This window comes from Octodon degus, unplaced genomic scaffold, assembly GCF_000260255.1.
Source record: "Octodon degus isolate 3935 unplaced genomic scaffold, OctDeg1.0 scaffold00011, whole genome shotgun sequence".
Taxonomy (NCBI): domain Eukaryota; kingdom Metazoa; phylum Chordata; class Mammalia; order Rodentia; family Octodontidae; genus Octodon; species Octodon degus.
The window spans coordinates 6,174,957-6,184,201 of NW_004524587.1; the positions used below are offsets into that span (position 1 = coordinate 6,174,957).

Consider the following 9,245-nt stretch of genomic DNA (forward strand, 5'->3'; position numbering starts at 1 on the left):
TTTTTTTTCTTATAGTTTTCCATGTGAATTCCACTGTGAGCTGACTGGATATGCTCTATCTTGTTCTCTGTTACGAGCCCAGGTGGACATGAATTCATCCTGCTACTGTTCTCATGTACATGTACTTAAGCTGGTCCTCTTTTGCCCAGCAATCACAGAGACTTTGTTTTGGTACAGTGGAGTCACAACGTATAAGGTGGTTAGGTTTCAAACACTGCTGAAGACAAAATTAAGCATGTGCAAAGTGATCCTTTAAAATCCCTTAAATTGCCAATAAAGTTCCAATGGTCTTATTCCCTGTGGAATGATATGTAGGTCTGACTATATCATGCAGGTAGTAAGTACAATGTGTAATAAAGCTGCATACCACAATAGACTTTTCTAGTATTCATAATTATGCTGTTTAAATATGGGTCTTTTGCCAATAGACATGTTTGGATTTATGTAAATGTATTGTCAATACTATCCCAATTTAGAGTGTAAGTTCCTCAAGGGCAGAGTTCTGTGTTCGTTAATATATCCCCAGAGCCTAGAACAGGGATAACACACAATAAACGTTCAATAAAGATTTACTCAAGGGCCGGCGAAATAGCTCAGCAGATTAAAGCACCTGCAAGCAGGCGAAGGGACTGGGATTCAATCCCGGCCTGCCACACCGGCCCCGCCCCCGTGACCTGCAGAGATGGCAATTGAGACTGGGCATGGTGGGGCATGCCTGTAATCCCAGCTCTTAGGAGGCTGTAAACAGGAGGATCACTATGAATATGATCTAGTAGTGAAACCCTGAACACCCACCGTGTAGACCCTTCCCTAAAATACAAAAGAAAAAAAGACTAAGACTTCCTCAGTGAATGAAAAAAATAATACATAGATACAGATATACATATACATATCATATAAAGGTACAAATTTCCTATGTTTAACATGATCATTATGTATATCTAAGTTGTAAAAAAAATTTTAATTGAAATATTTTTTTGCTTTGAATTTTTTATTTTTTAAAGAGAATACAACATAGTGTTGAAACAAAAAAAATACAAGTAATACAGAATTTCACTTAACAAAGTAATCTGAATTTCACAGTTTTTGTTGAAATAGTTATAATAATTACTCTAGAACAATATGTCACACAAGGCTAAAAGATAAACAAATGAAATAGAACATGCATAAGTGCTCTACAAAGTGAGTCTCCTTGCACATGTAATTAAATACTTTAAGGTATGTCTGAGCAGAACTATCTTGGAATGGCCTAATCCTCTCTCTACAGCACCCAGTGGAGCTGGTCAATACTCCTTATCCTCTTTCCATGCACAAGATCTGGCTCCAGACGCAGAAGATAACACAAACATCATGGTGCTTCATGATTTACAAAGAGGCAGTTCGAAGTTAACAAGAAGCTGCCTCACCCAACATCTGTACAGCATAAATCTCATAGCTACCCTGCTGAAATAAATTCTCTATATTGTGCTTATGCCCCAGGAAGAGAAATTTTGGTTCCAAAAAAGTGTTTTGAAGCATACTTTCACATATATAAATCAATTAAAAGTATCTGCATTCCTATAGATCAAAACGTGCTTTATGCCTTGGAATGTAGACTACATTCTGAGACTGATGTGTTCTGGTTTACATTTTCCGCAAACATTTAATGTAGTTACTCATGTAGTTGGAGCTTACAGCTATTATCTTATTATTCATTTTCTATTTGTTTACACTTGTGTGCCTTTTTATTCCTTTAGTATCTTATTTTGAATTAATTAAGCTATTTTATTGTTCCATTATTCTATTTCTATTTACAAAAAATATTCTGCAACTACTTTAAGCAGTTATTAAAAGAAATTTAAGCATTGATACTCTCCTTAGCCACAGTGTGGTATAAATTAGTACTTTTTGTTAGCATTTTAGAAGATTTTAACTACATTTATTCTGCTTCTATTATCTTTGTTATTTCACTAATAACTTAAAATCTATTAGATATAAATTTATTTTCGGTGAGAATATCCCTTTTTATTTATCTACAAGTTGACACTTTATGGCATCGTTCATCCATTTGTAGGTCTCCATCTTTCCATCTTGGATCATATTCCTTTTGTCTGTAGAATTTATTTTATTAATTTTATTTTCAACAAATATTCTCAGTTTCTGATAACAAATATCCTCAGTCCCCTTTGGTCAGAAAAGATCTTCATTTTGCATTGTTGCTTTATTTTGTTTTGTGTGAGGCAAGGTCTCCCCATTTCATCCAGGCTGGCCTTAAACTTGTGATGGTCCTCCTGCCTCAGCCTCCCAAGTGCTGGGATTAGAGGCATGAGTCACCACACCCTGCTGACCTTATATTTTAAGGAAATTTTCACAAGGATATATAGATTCTGCATTGATAGCTGTTTTCATTACCACTGTATTGTTATTGCTCCACCGTCTTTTGGTGTCCACCACTTCTGTTGAGATGTTGGCTGTAGGTCATATCATTATCCCACTGAAAGTGTTCATTGGCGAATTCTTATTATGGCTTTTTCTGCAGATGCTTTTTTATGAGACTTTGAGTCTCAGCAATGTTATTATTGTGTGTCAGTGTGTGGCTTTGTTCTGGCTTAGAACTTATTAAGTGCCTTAAACTTGTGGTTTGATGTTTTGAAAATTATCATTCTTTATCTTTTCAAATATCATTTCAGGCTCATTTCTCATATGCCACTTCTGAATGCCAATATTCACATTAGACCATTTCAACATGACTCACAATTTCCTTACACTTTTTTTTTTTGATAGCAGGGTACAACTTTTATTCAAGTACAGAACTGGTTTCATAATCAAGAGCCAAGGTTCAGATGGAAACCGAGTTTTTACTCACTTTTTACTATTATTGTTGCTGATATTAGTCTTCCTTTTTGTGATTCAGAATGGTATTTTGTTTTATCCTATCTTCTAGGTTTTTGTTTCTATATTTTTCTCTCCAGTCTAATATTAAGATTCTAAAAAAAGATTATCTATTGAACACTTGATTTTCAGTGTTATAGTTTTCAGTTTTTATAAAATCTATTTCTTTTTCATCAATTTTTTTCTTTGTTGATGAAGTTCATCCTTGCATCTGTATTGTCCACTGTTCCCTCTTTTTTCTTGAACATAATTATAATAGCTATTTTTGAATATGTCATGTTAATGCCAAACCAAGATCATTTTTAAGTCAACATTCTCTCTTCATAATTGGCCACTTCATTGCTGTGGTTGTGTTGATGGTGGTGGTTGGGAAAGGGTCTCAAATTTGTCCAAGATGTTCTCGAATCTGTGGGCTCCAAAAATCCTCTCACGTGGCCTACTGAACAAGTGGACCAGAGATATGTACCACTGTGCCAGCTTAAAGGACATGTTTGGTTGCTTCAGTCTATACACAGGTCTTTTATTACACATCAACCATTACTTATGAAAGAGCCACTCACAACACTTAGTATGTTATCTCCCACTAGAGACAGATTCCCATTTCCTGATAAGTAACTGATTGGTTTAAAGCAATAAATTGTTCTGGGTTACAGTTTCAGGAAGACTTGTTTTTCTAAAGCAGGTAAGTCCAAAGTTGTGCATCATAACCTAATGGACCTCTGTAACTTCAGCCTTGAGAAACTCAGTTGGAGCTCTATCTTATCGTAGAAGTTTCCAGTCTCTAAGCCCTCATCCTAATAGTTTCCAAATTTCCTTAAATCTTTCTAGAAAAACCAAGTTTGAGTTTTCTCTTAGGTAGACCTTTCTTGCCTCGGTACCTCAAAACTATGGGCCATGTCACTTCTCAAAATGTGTTGACCTTGATTCTCAACTTTCACCTCACATCAAGACCAGAGCAAAATTTCCATGAAAAAAAAAAAAACTTGCTATGTCTATTATTATGCTGGTCTGTGGTAAATCAGTCTTTTCCCCAAGACAGGCTTTCTGTCTGTACAGGCTCCAGGACACATGCAAAATACATATAAATTTCATATCTAGAAACTATGGCATGTTCTCTCATCTCTGGACCTTGGTTCATCTAATTTGTATTGTCACTAATCCTCTCTAATATTTTCAAATTTCTTTTATTTTACAAGGCATTTTTATTTCACAGTGGGCACACTTGTCTGCTGTGGCTCACAGCATGATACCTAGAAATGAAGGTCACACTGACCTCCTTCTAGCTCTAGTCCAGTATGTGTTCTTTGAGCCTATTTTTAAATTAAGCCTTATTTTTTTAAGTTGGGACTCTGATTTTCTAATGAGTGGTATATTTAACTCCAAATCCTAACTGACAGTTTTTCAGAAATTTTTCATTATTTTAGCAGGTCATGTAGTAAAAGAAATTGATATCAGCATTATTTGGTTTCATTTTTCTTATGCTTTGTAGAAAGTCCACTCATGGAATCATTTAAAAAGTTCTTTTGGACATTACCTTTGGTGAAATATTGATCAGATAAGTATCTTAAAATTATGATTTTCTATTTAAATTAAACATAATCACTTAATCATCATTAAGAACTGTGTGGTAATTACCATCCATGAACCTGGTAAAGAAATCTAAATGCAAGCCAGGCATGGTAGCTCACACCTGTGAGTTTGAGACCAGCCTGGGCTGAATAACGAGTTCAAGGACAGCCTGAACTACAGAGACTCAGTCTCAAAAAGGAAAGAAAGGAAGAGAGAAACAAAGTCTAAACACAGAGAGATAAGTTAAATTGCCCAAGTACAGAATTACCTGGTAGAAAAGATTTTTAAAATAAATTATCCCAATTTCAATGGCTATCCAGTTCAGAGGATTGGCTTCTCTACCTCTAAATACTCCTTTCAAAAACTGATGATTCCATCCTTACAATGTGGGTGAGTAGTGATCTTTGGTCCACTCCTACTAAATTCCAAAGCTCCAAATATGGTCAACAAAAGGAAAAAATAAGGAGAAAAGCATGCTTGCTCTCTACTATAAATGAGATAAGTAAAATGCTGAAACAAGCCCAGTCAAGAAATTAAAGCACACCTGCCAGTTGAGAACAGTTTACTAATGCGTAAAAACTTGCTTATGAACAGAATGCCTCTCTTGCACGTGCGGCATATATTTGAGGAGTCCACAGATGAGTCACTGTCCGATACCCATAGGCATGTACACAAAGGGGACCTTAAATAGTCAGAGACACACAGGTAACCACAGGCACTACTCAAACAGCCATGTGTTCTCTTTTCATACAATTATTTGTTTAACAAGATAAAATAAATTTCAGGTCATGATAAAAAAAATATATTCTTCACTTTGTATTATCTAGGAAATTGCTTGAGGAAATGGCACACAAAAAAAGCAGATTATACTGGTTCTAATTCCAACTCTGTGAGTAGTTAACTGTGTAAATGTTACTAAGTCTAGATTTTATATTGTCTCCATTTGCTTGTTTGTAAAGAAAAATAAAGAGTAATGTACCTATTCCTTATTCACTGTGTAAAATGCAAATGTATGAATATGAAACTTGTAAGCTTTATCACTACACAGAAATGCCATGTAAGAAATTAGCTATCTTCATAGAGTTTAAGCCTGTCCAAAATAATGTCACTTTTATTTGTATATTGACTTTCATCATCCATACTAAAATACACAAATAGGAATTGAAACACTCAGGTTTTTAATAAGGCTAGCCAACCCTTGCCAGTTTCTCTTTGTGATGGATTGAATGTGAACCCCCAAAAGTTCATATATTGACATCCTAACTTCTGATATGTTCATAGTAGAAGGTGGGACATCTGGGAAGTAATTAGGTCATGAAATCAGAATCCTCATAGGAATAGTGATGTCATCAACAAGGCCTCAAAGAGCTGTCTCAGCCTCTTTCCACCACAAGAGAGTAAGATGAGAAGTCAGCAATCTGTAACCCAGAAGGGTTCCCTCACCAGAACTCAACCATGCTGTCACCCTGACCATGGACTTCCACTTCTCGATCTGAAAATATGTTTTTTTAATCAGCTTCCTGGTCTATGGTATTTTTATAGCAGATTAAGGTATACTTTCACTGCAAAAGAGACAGTTCTCATGACCAACAGTAAATTTAAGTTTTTCACTAATGGCAAAATAAACAAAAATAACTTGTTTTCACATGATACAAGAGTAGATATGTAGCTTTTTATATGAAGGGTGAATGACTGCTTTATGATACTATCTACTAAAACTAAAATACTATGAGAAATCACAAGTTAGTCTTTGGTGGCATAACTAAAAGGACAAAGATTCACAGTGTAGCTTAATGTAGACCTTGTTGAATGCAAGAGGCCCTGAGCTCAATCTTCATTGCCACCAATAACCAAAAGGACATAATAATATTGAGAAGAGACAAGAGAGGTGAGGTGGTTGATAGCTAAAAATGAGTGCTTTTTCAATCCAAGTTTGTGGACATTAAAGTAGAAACAAAAAAGTGACACCTTGCAAAGATGAAATAGCAGTAAAGAATGGGGCTAGGTTAGAAGTGATGTGGTTTTATTTTAGGATTCTAACAATTAGAGTGATTTACTTTTGGGTGGAGTTTAAACCATAAAAATGCAGTACATTTTGTCCCTCTAAGAGAATTCTTGGCATTTTAGTGAAACTTTTGCCTGTTCAATTACATGCCAGGTAGTCTGTTTTTGGAGCCTCAGATAGATCTGGAAGGAAGACACTTGTTTTCTTCAAGAAAATAGTTTTGATATATGCAAGAAGCTAAAGCATGAAGTCACATGGATCTACAGTGTGGAGAGCTGCGAAGGACCGCGCCTACAAGATGGCGCTGGTTTCCACCTTCCATCCCCCGTGGGTGAGCGCTCTCTGTGCACAACAACTCCTTATACGGCCAGGGCTGCAGTCATGATTCACTTCTGCATATGCTAGACCCATGGGCGATCCCCACATGGCACACTGGGATTGGGCTCGGGAGTATATATTAGCCAAGGGCTGGGAGATTGGGGAAGAAGAAGCTTGCTGTAAGGGGCCTGAATAAACCGCTGAAGGAAGAGCTGTGTGTTGCGTCTTCCTTGCTGGCGAGGTCGTGCGCAACACTACAGCAATTTGTGTTTGTAAAGATAAAACAAAAACCATATATGAACTTGTCATAGTTTGGGGATTTTGGAAGTCAAACAACATAATACAGGACACATTTTACAATATTAATTTATATAATAAATCACCCAATGAATCATATAGAAGGAGTGCAGGAAATCTGTTCACACACTAAAGACCATACAATCCAGCTGAGGGCCTAGATCCTAATATACAGCATGAGTCCACTTGAAATCCTAGAGCTCATAAAAATGCCTCCCACAAGTCCAACTGGAAACCTAGATCCCATGGCAAAGTCTTATGCAGGCCTGCTCTATGGATCTGTGCTGGAAAGGCCGGAAGGTCAGTAGTGGAAGCTCAAAAGTCTGTGCTACCAGAATGAAGGATCTGTGCTAACAGGCTGAGGGATCTGAACTGGTGCCAGGAAGCAATGCTCAAGGTAAGAACCAGAGCCCACAGCCATCCTCAGTGACAACAAAGATCTCTACCAGCAACAACAACAGCAAGTTTATCAGGAAAGCCTGCATGACAAAGTCTTACAGCAACCCAAGAGAACTAGTACCTTCCAACAGCTCCAACAGCTTCTCCAAACAGCATCCCTAACAGCCTCTCAACTTCTCTAGATCTACCTCTTTTGCTGCTGGTAATAATCCCCAGGTGGGCCTCCTACAGGCAGCACCATGCTAATTCAATTCAGCTGGGTATAACAAGTTGCCCACCAGTTAAAAATCCACTATAGAGATGGACTTTGAGCTATTATCAGAATTTTTTCCTCCATCTTTTCCTTCTGCTTCTCCTCCTCCTCCTTTTCCAATCCTTAGAGACTGGCATTAACCATTTGATGTGCTTTGAGGTAAGAGTATATAACTTCTGAATTTAACTATTGCTGCTCAACTTCCCAAGGCAATCTTCCCCTTCCACCGAGCAGAGCCACCAGGGAAGGCAGCCACCCTGAAACCTCTCTAACTTGCAGTAGACTGTGCATGAATGAAAAATAAATATTTGCTCTTTAGGCCACCAAAATTTGGGGACTACCTAACATTTGATTGATGTGCAAGAGGTCACCAATTAAAAACCTTAAAATCTAAATCTTAATACAGGACTTCTTAAAGAATAAGTAGGAAAAACCATTATATTACAGGCTAGAAAGATGGTAAGTCACAGTATGACTGGAGAAGTAGGTGGCAAACAATTGTGTTTGCTTACTTTAGAGACTGTTCATATACCTAATCTCTATGGGAAATAATTGGAAAATAAAATGTTAATGGCATGACTCAGTTATTCCTGGATGGATTTGACAACATACTTCAAGAGACACCCATTCTGAAAAGAATTCCATTTGCAAACAGTTATTTAAGAGGTCCAAACATTCTAGGATCTTCAAAGAAAGAAAAGACAAAATCATTTCAAACCCAACTAGTGAAAGATTAAAGTGAAAAGAATTTGGTTCTTTTCCTCATTCCTTTTTTTTAAGGGATTACAAATTAGAATTAAAACAGAAAAAATTACAAGTGGTACAGAATTTCACTTAACAAAGTAATATGAATTTCACAGTATTTGTTTTTCCTCATTCCTGTTGTACTTTTTCCAACACCTGCCCAACAGCCACATTTGACACTCAGATTTGGCTTTCAGATCACCAATTTTCACTTGCCTTCAGTGACCATTCATTCAATATCTTTCATGGTTCCCCTCAGCTTCCAGACCTCCGACATTGTGAGGTTATCAGGCTTTGCCCAAGAACATACTTTGTATGTATATATACTCGGTCCTTGGAGGTCACATGGCTTTATTATTACATGTATGCTGATAATTCCCAACTTCCACCCAAAATTATTGCTATCTAGCTAGGCATGGTAAAGTCCACCTACTAGAGAGACTGAGGGAGAAAAATCACTTGAGACCAAAAGTTCAAAACCAGTATGGGCAAAATAATTAGGTCCTATCTCTACAAATAAATAAGTTCTAACTGTCTATATGACACATTGACAGATTACACATAATTACGCATCTCAATCATTCTGTGTGCAAAATTGAACAGGCATCCTTTCTGCACACACCCCAGAAAAACCCCACCTAATCTCCCTTAACTGCTCTTTGAACAAGTTTCCTGATTTCAGTAAATGAAAACCCCATTCTTGTGCTAGCTTTGGCAGCACATATACTAAAATTGGATTGATACAGAGAAGATTAGCATGGCCCCTGAGCAAGGATGATGCACAAATTC

General features: G+C 36.9%; 1 pseudogene; it reads left to right on the forward strand.

Annotated features, from left to right (window-relative positions):
- Positions 1–9,158: 9,158 nt before the first annotated feature.
- LOC111815123 lies at positions 9,159–9,245 on the forward strand (annotated as a pseudogene).